This window comes from Canis lupus, chromosome 22 (genome assembly GCF_003254725.2).
Source record: "Canis lupus dingo isolate Sandy chromosome 22, ASM325472v2, whole genome shotgun sequence".
NCBI classification, from domain to species: domain Eukaryota; kingdom Metazoa; phylum Chordata; class Mammalia; order Carnivora; family Canidae; genus Canis; species Canis lupus.
Genome location: NC_064264.1, coordinates 50,157,021 through 50,171,513, shown reverse-complemented (window position 1 = coordinate 50,171,513; position 14,493 = coordinate 50,157,021). Strand labels below are relative to the sequence as shown.

At 41.1% G+C, this 14,493-nt stretch overlaps 1 protein-coding gene and 1 pseudogene across 1 annotated transcript in view; one reads left to right on the top strand and one right to left on the bottom strand.

Annotated features, from left to right (window-relative positions):
* The window catches only part of PCCA (propionyl-CoA carboxylase subunit alpha), a 462,094-nt gene that overhangs the window by 408,863 nt on the left and 38,738 nt on the right, over nucleotides 1-14,493 (bottom strand). The gene's annotated exons all lie outside the window — the stretch shown is intronic.
* LOC112655768 (high mobility group protein B1-like) lies at nucleotides 6,477-7,392 on the top strand (annotated as a pseudogene).

The following is a 14,493-nucleotide window of genomic DNA, read 5'->3' as shown; positions in this document are numbered from 1 at the left end:
CTAATGTGAAAATGCACCAAAGGAAGGAAAAATAACCAGAGTTTTCAGGAATTGCTGGCTCTGAAGTGATACTAATTCCTAGAGACACAACATGCCATTGTATCCCACCACTGAAAGTAGAGAATTTGACACAACTGTTTTGGTTTTGTTTTTTTAAGATTTATTCTTTTGAGAAAGAGAGAGCAGAGGGGAGGAGAAGAGGGAGAGAGAGAATCTCCAGCAGACTCCCTGTTGAGTGTGGAGCCCCAGGCTCAGTGCCAGGACCCTGAGATCATGAGGCCAGCTGAAATCAACAGTTGGCCACTCAATTGATTGAGCCACCCAGGCATCCAGCACAACTATTTGAGTGATGAAGGGGTGGACTGTGACAGGGACAGCTCATTGTCCCCTGATATCCATCTTACTCTCATTAGTAAAAGAACTCTCACAATTTAACTGGGTACATGGTAAGAACTACATTTCCTTAAGTAAGGACTTCCATGGCAGCAAGAGTGGCCAGGTTACTAAGTTTTCCCCAATGGGATGTAAGCAAAAGTGACATGGACAACTTTTGGGTTGTGTCCTTCAAAGGAAGAGGCATGTCTTCCACTTTCCCTTCTTTTCTTCCCAGCTTGCCAGAATGCAGGCAAAAGAGAGTTGAAGAGATGGCAGAAACTAACTGCTCTCCAAATATGTTCATTATTCCTGAGCACACTACTAGGCAACATTTCCTAGCCTCCTTTACAGATAGATGCAGTGAGATACTTGCATTCTGGCCAGTGGAATGTGAGTGAAAGTGAGATATACCAACTTCCAGGCTAGAGTCATAACTTCCATGCATTCCTTCACACCCTTTCTCCTCTCATCTGCTGAGACTGCTGGAAGGCGCTAGATAGAAGGAGCACTGATATCTCAATAACTAAGTAGACTAGGATTTTTCTTGCTGTCCCACACTAAACTGTGACATGACCAAGAAATAATTTTTTATTCACTTAAGCCACTGAGATTTGGGGATTACTAGAACAGTTAGTCTACGCAGCCTAATAGAGCATTAATAGAAGTAAATAAAATAGACTAAAAAAGACTTTCATACACATCAGAAGGGAAAAGGTTATATTTAAAAGCAAAGTAGATTTTCTTTTCCAAAAATGGAATAAAAGGATAGCTAATACTGGGACACCTGGGTGGCTCAGGGGTTGAGTATCTGCCTTTGGCTCAGGTCATGTTCCTGGGGTCCTGGGATTGAGTCCCACATTGCGCTCCCCACAGGGAGTCTGCTTCTCCCTCTGCCTATGTCTCTGCTCTCTCTGTGTGTCTCTCATGAATAAATAAATAAAATCTTAAAAAAAAAGAATAGTTAATACTAAATTATATACTTCATTAATTTTGACAAGAATTATTCAAAATCAAAGTACTGAAAATATTTTTTCACCATTACTCTCAATGAAGTAGACCACTGCTTAAAAACTGTTAGAATTGGCACAAAAACAGACACATAGATCAATGGAACAGAACAAAGAACCCAGAAATGGACCCTCAACTCTACTGTCAACTAATCTTCAACAAAGGAGGAAAGAATATCCAATGCAAAAAAGATAGTCTCTTTAACAAATGGAATTGGGAAAATTGGACAGCCACATGCAGAAGAGTGAAACTAGACCATTTCCTCACACCATACACAAAATTAGACTCAAAGTTCATAAAAGACCTAAATGTAAAACAGGAATCCATCAAAATCCTAGAGGAGAAGACAGGCAGCAACCTCTGTGACCTCAGCCATGGCAATTTCTTGCTAGACACATCTCCAAAGGCAAAGGAAACAAAGGCAAAAAATAACTATTGGGATTTTTATCAAGATAAAAGGTTTTTGCACAGCAAGGAAACAGTTGACAAAACAAAAGACAACTGACAAAATGGGAGAAGATACTTGTAAATGTCTTATCAGATAAAGGGCTAATATCCAAAATCTATAAAGAACTTATCAAACTCAATACCCAAAGAACAAATAATCCATTCAAGAAATGGGCAGAAGACATGAAACAGACATTTCTCCAAAGAAGACATAGAGGGGTGCAGCCTGGGTGGCTCAGAGGTTTAGCGCTGCCTTCAGCCCAGAGCATGATCTTGGAAGACCTGGGATTGAGTCCCACATCAGGCTCCCTGCATGGAGCCTGCTTCTCCCTCTGCCTGTGTCTCTGCCTCTCTCTGTGTGTCTCTCGTGAATAAATAAAATCAAAAAAAAAAAAAAGAAGAAGGAGAAGACGACGATGATGATGACATACAAATGAGGCAACAGACACATGAAAAAATGCATAACATCACTCAGCATCAGGGAAATACAAATCAAATCCACAATGAGATACCACCTCACACCTATCAGAACGACAGATGTCAGCAGGAATGTGGAGAAAGGGGAACCCTTGTACACTGTTGGTGGGAATGCAAGCTGGTGCAGCCACTCTAAAAAACAGTATGTAGGTTCCTCAAAAAGTTGAAAATAGGGCAGCCCTGGTGGCCCAGAGGTTTAGCGCCAACTTTGGCCCAGGGCGTGATCCTGGAGTCCCTGGATCAAGTCCCACGTTGGTCTCCCTGCATGGAGCCTGCTTCTCTCTCTGCCTGTGTCTCTGCCTCTCTCTCTGTGTGTTTCTCATGAATAGGTAAATAAAATCTTAAAAAAAAAAAAAAAAGTTGAAAATAGAGGTACCCTATGACCCAGCAATTGCACTACTGGGTATTTACCCCAAAGATACACATGTAATGATCCAAAGGCACCTGTACCCCAATGTTTACAGCAATGTCCACAATAGCCAAACTATGGAAAGAGTCCACATGTCCACCAACAGATGAATGGATTAAGAAGAGGTGGTATATATATATATACACACACACAATGGAATACTGACTCAGCCAAAAAAAAAAAAGAAAGAAAGAAATCTTGACATTTGTAACAATGTGGATGGAACTACAGGGTATTATGCTAAGCAAAGTAAATCAATCAGAGAAACACAATTATCATATGCTCCCACTCATATGTAATATCTAAGAAACAGAACAAGATCATAGGGAAAGGGAGGGAAAAATAAAGCAAGATGAAATCAGAGAAGGAAACAAACCATAAGAGACTCTTCTTAATCATAGGAAACAGGGGCTCCTGGGTGGCTCAATGGTTGAGTGTCTGCCTTCGGCTTGGGTCACAATCCCAGGGTCCTGGATGGAATCCCACATTGGGCTCCTGGTGGGGAGCCTGCTTCTCCCTCTGCCTGCATCTCTGCCTCTCTCTCTTTCTCTCTCTCTCTCTCTGTCTCTCATGAACAAATAAATAAAATCTTTTTTTTTTAATTTATTTATTTATGATAGTCACAGAGAGAGAGAGAAAGAGGCAGAGACACAGGCAGAGGGAGAAGCAGGCTCCATGCACCGGGAGCCTGATGTGGGATTGGATCCCGGGTCTCCAGGATCGCGCCCTGGGCCAAAGGCAGGCGCCAAACCGCTGTGCCACCCAGGGATCCCACAAATAAATAAAATCTTAAAAAAAAAAATCATAGGGGGCAGCCCGGGTGGCTCAGCGGTTTAGTGCCGCCTTCAGCCCAGGTTGTGATCCTGGAGACCTGGGATCAAGTCCCACATCTGGCTCCCTGCATGGAGCCTGCTTCTCCCTCTGCTGTCTCTGCCTCACTCTCTTGTGCTCTGTGTCTCTCATGAATAAATAAGTATTTTTTTTTTTAAATCATAGGAAACAAACTGAGGGTTGCTTAGGGGAAGTGGGGTGGGGGTATGGGGTAACTCGATGATGGACATGAGGTGGACTTGTGATATAATGAGCATTAGATATTATATAAGACTGATGAATCACTGAACTCTACCTCTGAAACTAATAATACATTATATGTTAATTAATTGAATTCAAATTTTAAAAAACTGTCAGAATAAGGGGTGCCTGGGTGGGTCAGTTGGTTGGGCATCCATCTCTTGATTTCAGCTCAGGTCATGATCTCAGGGTCATGCAATTAAGCCCTGTAAGGGGCTCTGTGCTCAGTGAGGTATCTACTTCAGATTGTGTCTCCATCCTTTTCCCTCTGCAACTCCATCAAATAAATAAATCTTAAAAAAAAAAAAAAAACTTGTCAGAATAAAATATACATTAACAATATCAAGAACAGTATCAATCCTATGAATAATAACCAAGGTATCTAAAAATGTGGCAAGGATATCTTAAAGAATTCAGTATTAGAGTAGGCTCTAGAGAAGGAGTTGCCTTTTTCTGTGTAAGTAAAAATAAATATTTCAGGCTTTGAGAGGCACATAAGTCTCTGTTGCATATTCTTTTTGTTCTTTCTTTAACAGCCCTTTGAAATGTAAAAATTTTTAAATTAAAGTCTTAGTTTCTAATCCTTATAAAAAACAGAAAGGAGGCTGAATTTGTCCTGAGGTATGCTCTGCTACAGAGGAGTGCTATACTAAGTGCACTCCAGGAACCAGTGCCAATTGGCCAACCATGGGAGAGTTCTATGACAGTTCTGTAATATCTTCTAATGATTCAAGTATATATCCCAATACACAGTCTATGGTGTATTTGTTCAGGATGCTGTAACAGATATACCATAGACTGTGTGGCTTAAACAATAACTATTTCTCACAGTTCTGGAGGTTGGGAAGTTCAGGATTCTAGAAGTTCATGTTCTGCTGGGGGCTACTTTCTGGTATGTAGATGGCCATCTTCTTTTATCCTCACACAGTGGAGAGCAGAGAAAGAGGAAGCAAGTTCTGAATGCTCACTCTATGCCAGAGACTGTTCTGAGCAAAAGAGTGTTTTGAGACAAAGCTGAAGGAAGAGGAAAGGCCAGATCCTGAAAGCATGTATTATGCTATGGAGTTTGGGGTTTTCATCTTCAAGGTCAGAAATCACAATGGAGCAAATGTGGGCCACATATGGTACAAGGCTATATTTGGTTTTAGCCCTCTGTGTGGTTGTGTGTGTGTGTGTTGCACACACCTGTGTACACAGGTGTGCTTGTTAAATTAAATTAGTCAACTAGGGACGCCTGGGTGGCTCAGCAGTTAAGCATCTGCTTTTGGCTCAGGGCATGATCCTGGAGTCCTAGGATCGAGTCCCACATCGGGCTCCCTGCATGGAGCCTGCTTCTCCCTCTGCCTGTCTCTGCCTCACTCTCTTGTGCTCTCTGTCTCTCATGAATAAATAAATAAAATCGTTTTTAAAAATTAGTTAGCTATATTCAAAATATGGCAGCTTTCAAATGAAATTCCAAATTTTCTACTTCTCTTGAGATACTGAAAGATTTAACAATGCAGGGAGTGATTCCCACCTGAAAACATTCAAAGGCATCTCCGTGTGCCACACTCAACCCTTTATTTGTTCTGTTTAGGTGCTTGTGTTCTACATCCCTGTTTTTTGGGGTGGAAAACCTGAAGCATCTTAATCCAGGAAGCAATACTGTATTTGCATTTTAGAAAATTGGGGCACCTGGGTGGCTCAATCTGTTAAGCATCCAACTCTTGATTTTGGCTCAGGTCATGACTTCAGGGTTGTAAGATGGAGCCCTACATCCGGCTCCATGCTGGCCTGAAGCCTACTTAGGATTCCTTCTCTCCCTCTTACCCTCTCCTCCCTCTCCCTCTCTAAAAAAAAAAAATAAAAATAAAAAAAATATTTTACACCATTCTAGAACTAGTGCAAGATAAATCTCACAAATATAAGATGCAGCATGCATAAATAAATAACAAATTGCTGAAGAATATATACATTTGGACACTATTTTCACAAAAGCTTTAACATATGTGAAACAATCTCATATTATTGGAGAACACATACGTAAGAAAGGGACGAAACAGTGTATGGGAATACTAGTCTTAATTTTGAAAGACAAGTTGCCCTTCCTGAGGGAGTCTGTGTTTGTTTCCTAGAGCTGCCATAACAAAATACCACACACTGGGTAGCTTAGACAACAAAGATTTATTTTCTCACAGTTCTGGAAGCTAGAAACCTAAGACCAAAGTGCTGGCCATTCCATTTCTGGTGAGAATTCTCCCTGTCTTGTAGACAGCTGCCTTCTCATTGTGTCTACACATGCATTTTCCTGTTGTGTCTGTGTTTGTAGAGGGAAAGAGATCTCCTTAAAAAAAAAAAAAAAAAAAGAAAGAGATCTTTTAAAGTCACTAATCCTGTCATTTCAGAGTCTGACCTAATAACCTCATTTAACTTTTAATTACTTCCATAAAGGTCCTATCTCCAAATACAGTACCATTGGGGGTTAGGGGTTCAACATATGAATGGGATGGGGGATACGTTCAGCCCATAACACTGTCCCATTAAGGGTCACACAGAGTACCCTCTTTGCCCATCAATGAAAATTCACATGTGTGGCATCTGGCTCCCGCTTTCACAGCCATTGAGCTCCATAGAGCTCCATAGAGACAGCACCGGGGCAAATGAGAGCCAGACAGGTACTGGGCAACTCTGTTGAGGAAGATAATTAAACATGAGCCAAGGAGAGCCTAAGAAGCCAACAGGCAAAATGTCATCATATGCATTCTTTGTGCAAACCTGCTGAGAGGAGCACAAGAAGAAGCACCCAGATGCTTCGGTCAGCTTCTCAGAGTTTTCTAAGAAGTGCTCAGAAAGGGATCCCTGGGTGGCGCAGCGGTTTGGCGCCTGCCTTTGGCCCAGGGCGCGATCCTGGAGACCCGGGATCGAATCCCACGTCGGGCTCCCAGTGCATGGAGCCTGCTTCTCCCTCTGCCTATGTCTCTGCCTCTCTCTCTCTCTCTCTCTCTCTCTCTCTCTGTGACTATCATAAATAAATAAAAAAATAAAAATAAAAATAAAAATAAAAATAAAAAAAGAAGTGCTCAGAAAGGTGGAAGACCGTGTCCGCTAAAGAGAGAGGAAAAGTTGAAGACATGGCTAAGGCAGACAAGGCCCATTATGAAAGAGAAATGAAAACTCTTGAATGTATCTCCCATAAAGGGAAACAAAAAAGAAGTTCAATGATCCCAATGTGCCCAAGAAGCCTCCCTCGGCCTTTTTCTTGTTTTGTTCTGAGTATCACCCAAAACTCAAAGGAGAGCATACCGGCCTATCCATTGGTGATGTTGCAAAGAAACTGGACAGAAAAAAAAAAAAGAAACTGGACAGATATGGAATAACACTGCTGCAGATGACAAGCAGCTACTTATGAAAAGAAAGCTCCTAAGCTGAAGGAAAAATACAAAAAGGATATTGCAGCATACCAAGCTAAAGGAAAGCCTAACGCAGCAAAAAAAGGGAGTTGTCAAGGCTGAAAAGAGCAAGAAAAAGAAGAGGAAGATGAGGAAGATGAAGAGGAGGAGGAGGAAGATGAAGATGAAGAAGATGATAAGTTGGTTCTAGTGCAGTTTTTTTTTTCATGTCTATAAAGCATTTAACCCTCCTGTACACAACTCACTCCTTTTAAAGAAAAAAATTGAAATGTAAGGCTGTGTAAGATTTGTTTTTATTTGTTTTTTAAGATTTTATTTATTCATTCATGAGAGACACAGAGAGAGGCAGAGGGAGAAGCAGGCTCCCTGCAAGAAGCCTGATATGGGACTTGATCCCAGGACCCCGGGATCACGACCTGAGTCCAAGTCAGATGCTCAACCACTGAGCCACTCAGGTGCCCCTAAGATTTGTTTTTAAACTGTACAGTGTCTTTTTTTTGTATAGTTAACACACTACCTAAAGTGTCTTTAGATAGCCTGTCCTGGTGGTATTTTCAATAGACACTAACTTTGCCTGGTACAGTATGGGGGTTGTAAATTGGCGTGGAAATTTAAAGCAGGTTCTTACTGGTGCACAGCACAAATTAGTTATATATGAGGATGGTAGCTTTTCATCTTCAGTTGTCTCTGATGCAGCTTCTACAAAATAATTGTTGTTCTGTTAACTGAATACCACTCTGTAATTGCAAAAAAAAAAAAGCTGCAGCTGATTTGTTGACATTCTGAATGCTTCTAATGTTTCTGCCCAGGGAAGATTATTAGAGATGCAGTGACCAATGTTTCTATTAGGGGCTAGTCATGTAACCACCGTCTGCTCAGCATGTACCAAAACTCCAGATACCCAGAAGGAAAGCAGGTGTTCAGCATAAGCCACGTTGTTTGCACAGTCTGAGCACAGTGAGCCACTCTTACCAGTGGGGAACAGTGGGAACACTCCCAAAATCCAGCCAAGGGCTAACTATGCAAGCAGGCCCTTCTAAGTATCACTTCAGGCTTGCTGTGTTAACTCTCTTCTGCACACTTACCAATGACCCCCTCAGCTCTGCTTCATTGCTCTTACTTCCTTATTAAAGATCGCTAAGGGATCCCTGGGTGTCTCAGAGGTTTAGCACCTGCCTTCTGCCCAGGGTGTGATCCTGGAGTCCCTGGATCGAATCCTGCATTGGGCTCCCTGCATGGAGCCTGCTTCTCTCTCTGCCTATGTTTCTGCCTCTCTCTCTCTCTCTGTGCCTCTCATGAATAAATAAATAAGATATAAAAAACAAAAAGATTGCTGAGATATCCAATGGCTAAGCACTAAAACTGGTACAGTTTTACATAAATTATTGTTTCTAGGATTAAATACCATTATTAATCAAGACCAATCATAGTATACCTTATGACTTAAAAGGCCCTGGAGGTTTATCGGTGTCCTTACAGACCATAACATGTTCTCTCCCAAAGTAACTATTGATTACATTCTTCTAAATTAATTATATGTCATACTTCAAGAGAGGATCCTACCCTCTTCCATCCTTAGTAATTAACCTAGTAGGCAAGCTCTTCAGTCTTATTACCACAGCAAAGACAGCTTGGTGACCACCTTACTCCAACAATGGATGTGGAAACACTTCAAAGCATAATCAAGGATGTTTAAAGTACATATTCTAACCTGCTTGCAACAAAATCCTGGCAAAACTAAAGACAGAAAAGAGAATAGAACCAAAGCTTCTCCTTTTAAAAAAAAATTATTTATTTATTTATTCATTAGAGACACACACAGAGAGAGAGAGGCAGAGAGAAGCAGGCCCATTCAGGGAGCCCAACATGGGACTGGATCCCAGGTCTCCAGGATCACACCCTGGCCCGAAGGCAGCACTAAACCGTTGAGCCACCTGGGCTGCCCTGAACCAAAGCTTCTTTGAGCACCTCCAAATGCATGGTAAAAAATTGCCCCAACATCGGGAAATGAATGTGTTTTGGTAACTGTGTGTTTATTATCGGAATCAAGTTCTCTCTTTTCAGAGAGCCACAACTTTACCAGCAGCATAGACTTTCCTACTTAAAGAATCTTAACATCCTCTCTCTCCAGGGAAGAAACATTAATTTCATTGAAATTTTCATTAAAAAAAAAATTTATCATTAATGAGTTTTATAAGGCTCAATACTTCACTGCCCATATCATCCTCCATCCTCAGATAATACAGAAAAGACAAACAGAATTCTCAACTCTAGTTAAATTTTTAGAAACTCTGGAACTTGGCCTAAATTGTTGCCTTTGGTCCTAATGACAATGAAATCAACTGCATAGCTGGACCATTGACTCTCAACCTATTAATAGTTAGGCATCTTACCTACCTGTAAATGTCCCTAGTTATACACTTTGCCTTATTACAGGCTGATAGAGCCAGATATTACAAATGACTTACATGATATATTCAGTTAACTTTTTTAAAGTTATGGTCAAGTATAATTAATGTAAGATTTACCATTTTAACCATTTTTAAGTTCAGTGGTATTAAGTACATTGATATTGTATAAACCATCACCACCATCACCACCAAAAGTTCTACCATTGCTAGAACTTTTCTCATCTTGCAAAATTGAAATTCCATGTTCATTAAACTGCCCCTTTCCTCTTCCCCTAGACCCCAGCCACCATTATTCTACTATCTGTCTCTATGAATTTAACTATGCGAGGTAGCTCATGTAAGTGGAATCAATGCACAATTTTATCAACAGATATGAGTTGCTTATCTAAAACATCCTTCAAGGGGATCACTGGGTGGCTCAGCAGTTTAGCACCTGCCTTTGGCCCAGGGTGCAATCCTGGAGTCCCGGGATCGAGTCCTGTATCAGGCTCCCGGCATGGAGTCTGCTTCTCCCTCTGCCTGTATCTCTGCCTCTCTCTCTCTATGTCTATCATGAATAAATAAATAAAAATATTTTAATAAATAAATAAATAATCCTTCAAATCCTTCAATAATCCCTATTCACCATTTAAAATCCAGAGGAGGGATCCCTGGGTGGCGCAGCGGTTTGGCGCCTGCCTTTGGCCCAGGGCGCGATCCTGGAGACCCGGGATCGAATCCCACATCAGGCTCCGGGTGCATGGAGCCTGCTTCTCCCTCTGCCTGTGTCTCTGCCTCTCTCTCTCTGTGACTATCATAAATAAATAAAAAATTAAAAAAAAAAATAAAAATAAATAAAATAAATAAAAATAAAATAAAATCCAGAGGAAAAAATTTTAAAAATAAATAAATAAATAAAACCCAGAGGAGGGCACCTGGGTGGCTCAGCTGGTTGGGCATCTGCCTTTGGCTCTGGTCATAAACCCATGAGTCCCTGCATAGGGCTCCCTGCTCAGCGGAGAGCCTGCTTCTTCTCCTCCCTCTGCCCTCCCACTCCCTGCTCCCCACCACCTGGCTCATGCTCCCTGCTCACTCTCTCTGTCTTGCTCTCCCTCTCAAATAAGTAAATAATATCTTTTAAAGAATGAAAATAAAATAAAACCCAGAGGTGTCATCTTAAAAAGACATGAGAAAAACACTGCCCTTGAGCTCAGTAGAAATTGTGCCTTATAGGCACTATTCTTAATAACTAACACAGCACCTATACCCTAGTATGTTGATCCTTGCTTCCTGTGTGTTAATGAAGGAGAAAGACGCCCTCCTTGACTCAGAAAGACTGTTCCTGCTATAGACCTCAACCGGAGAATTCTTAGGAGTCCTCCAGAAGCCAAAAACTGCAAGAAAACAGCTTCCACTCTAGACTATCAGAAAAAACTAATGACTGCACAAAGGCAACCACCCAAGACCCAGAGAACATGGGAAGTGAGGGTACTGGCACCACACATGGTCACGCTTCAATCTGTATGCATGTTTTAATTTTCCTAGGTATTTTCCTTTACCTCTTTGGGTTTAGGTTCTGAATTGTTGACAGCTTGTTACCTCTTAACTATGGTACCTAGAAGCAATGGTTTGCTGGAGCCAAATAGAATCAGCTAAGGGGAATCAATTGTTGAGTTGTCAGGAGCCTTGCTGATTAAATTCTTGAAAGAAATCAGCCTGTGGAAACATTTATGCCATGGAAAACAGAAAACTACGTATCAGGGCCTCCCCGACTCCTGCTTTCCCAGAGAATCTATCGTTAAATATTTACCAGCACACCACTTCCTAGAAGGTCCCTGTCCTTTAATATTGTCCTTTGCATCCTTAGTCACTCCCACACATATGTCCAACTGATGACAGTTTGCTGATGATATGGCTAACATACACTGTCAAACTGCTGAATTTGTATTCACTTTCCTTTGGGAGACCACCCAGCTTCATTTGGGACCATTCCTTCAGTCTGGGTTGGTTTCCTAGGTAACTGGATGCAGTCATGAAGCAACTTTTTGGATGGCAAACACCTCATAGGCCAGGCAACCAGGAATCTGAAACTCCTTATCACATTGTACCGGAAAGGAAGAGTCCTATATTCACTTGTAAATCTTCCAGGAGTGCTAGTCTTTGCAAGGAAACTTTCACAGCCACAGATCTTTACAAAGTTGGAAACAGATGGTGTACACTCAGGGGTCATCCCATCTTTGCACACCTTACAAGATGGCACGCCATGAAGGCTCAACCTGGAGCTCTCACTTTAGATCTAGCTCCTGATTTCTCCACTCTAAATTCAGTCACTGATGCTGCACTAATCTTGATGAGTGACACAATCGCTCAAAGTACCACAGGACATCTTTGCCCACAAAAATTGGGGGCTGCACTGAAAACTAGCTGCCAGTTCCTTTCAGACCTTGTTTGGCTCAAGGCAAGATGTTCCTTACTAGAGAGAGATGAGAAGATACAGAGTATTTCTCAATCTTGTCTGAGAAGTGCAAGCACCACTGCTTGTCAGTGCAAGCCCAAACAACTCAGCATGGCCCTGTTTCATTCCTGCCACCAGAAAACTAAAACTACCCACACATGTGGAGTGATCCAAACTCTTCACTTTTGGCTCTCACTCTGAGCACTTACATTCTTTCTTAAAGCAGACATTGAGGGAGGCCTGGGTGGTTGAGCGTCTGTCTTTGGCTCAGGGCATGATCCTGGAGTCCCAGGACTGAGTCCCACATCGGGTTTCCTGCAGGGAGCCTGCTTCTCCCTCTGCCTATGTCTCTGCCTCTCTCTCTCCCTCTATGTCTTTCATGAATAAGTAAATAAAATCTTAAAAAAAAAAAAAAAAGGAAAAAAAAGCAGACACTGAGTATTTTGTCTTAAAAAGAATGCTTCATTTCAGGCTGGGCTACTTTTCAGGCTGAGGAACTTCATGTGCTGAACAGTGATAGTTTAAACTCCTGTGAAATGCCAGGCTTAATTCAACTAATTATTTGTACAATTATTCATTTAATGTATGTATCTACTGTAAATTCTATTGCAGTAGGGTCTCTACCTTGATTATTTACTGTTGTATCTCCTATGCCTGGCTCACATACTAGGCACTATATATAATGAGTTGATATTGACAATTCTGACTCAAAGTTATCATCACAGAGATTTTCCTTTTTTTTATTTTTTTAATTTTTAAAAAAGATTTCATTCATTTATTTATGAGAGATACAGAGAGAGAGAGAGAGAGAGAGAGGCAGAGACATAGGCAGAGGGAGAAGCAGGCTCCATGCAGGGAGCCTGACGTGGGACTCGATCCCAGGTCTCCAGGATCAGGCTCTGGGCTGAAGGCGGTGCTAAACCGCTGAGCCACCCGGGCTGCCCTCCTTTTTTTTTTTTTTTAGATTTTACTTTTTAAGTAATCTCCACTCCCAACATGGGGTTCAAACTCACAATCCCGAGATCAAGAGTCACATGCTCTACCCACTGAGCCAACCGGGTACCCTTATAGTGCTTTTTTTCCTTATCTTCCTAACTTGGAAATCTTGGTTTCTAATAACATTAATAGTTCCTTATTTGTTTTATTTTATAATATGTAAAAGCACAAGAACAACAATATTACCTGACAATAAACTTATTGAATACAGTTCAAAATATCTTCCTACTTTTATTTGTCCTTAGACTTCATGTGGGGAAATTGTTACAGTGTTTTATGTTCCAAAATAACTTTTAAGTAATTATTTTTTCAGGGCCCCTAGCTGGCTCAGTCAGTGGGGATGTGGGTTGCAAGTGATCTTGATCTGGGGGTTGCAAGTTCGAGCCCCACATTGGGTATAGAGATTACTTAAAAATAAAATCTTAAAAAATATATATTTTCTCAGTGTGATTAGTTGGTTTTTTTTTTTGTTTGTTTGTTTGTTTTTTTATGATAGTCACAGAGAGAGAGAGAGAGAGAGGCAGAGACACAGGCAGAGGGAGAAGCAGGCTCCATGCACCGGGAGCCTGACGTGGGATTCAATCCTGGGTCTCCAGGATGGCGCCCTGGGCCAAAGGCAGGCGCCAAACTGCTGCGCCACCCGGAGATCCCCGTGATTAGTTTTTATAGTCAGTTCCACTCAGTGGTTTCTGTTTGTGTTCAATTTCAGGGTTTTTTTCTTATTTATTTAATTTTATTTTTTGAATATTTAAATCATTTCCATGGTTCAGATGTCAAAGCTACATTAAAAGGGTAGCCAGGGAATTGACATTTTGCTCTCACCTTTACTCCTTTACACCCATTCTACCCATACTCAATAAGGAATCATTTCCACTTTCAAAAATATCTTGTTTATTCTTCCTTTTTTCATAAAAATAAGTATATATATATGTACAAGTATATACAAATATGTTTATGTGTGGATATGCCCTAGATTATTCAATCATTCTTCTCTTGATGGATACTTGGATTTGTTTTCAAGCTTTTCTGATCACAAATAATTTCACAATGCAGAGTACATGCATATCATATTTTGCATATGTGAAGGTACGTTTTCAGCTAGGTTCCTAGAAACATAACTGAATCAAAGGGCAAATGCACATATAATAATTTTGTTAAATATTGCCCAATTTTCCCTCCAGAGAGGTCTTACCATTTTTCAATCCCACTAGCAATGTTTAAGAATACCTATTTCTGGGGCACCTGGCTAGATCAGTCACTGGAGCATGAGACTTTATTTGGGGGTTGTGAGTTTGAGCCTCATGTTGAGTGTAGAGATTACTTCAAAATAAAGTCTTTTATATTTTACTTTATTACTATTTTTTTAAGATTTTAATTACTTACTCATGAGAGAGACAGAGAGACAGAGAGGCAGAGACACAGGCAGAGGGAGAAGCAGGCTCCATGCAGGGAGCCCGACGTGGGACTCGATCCTGG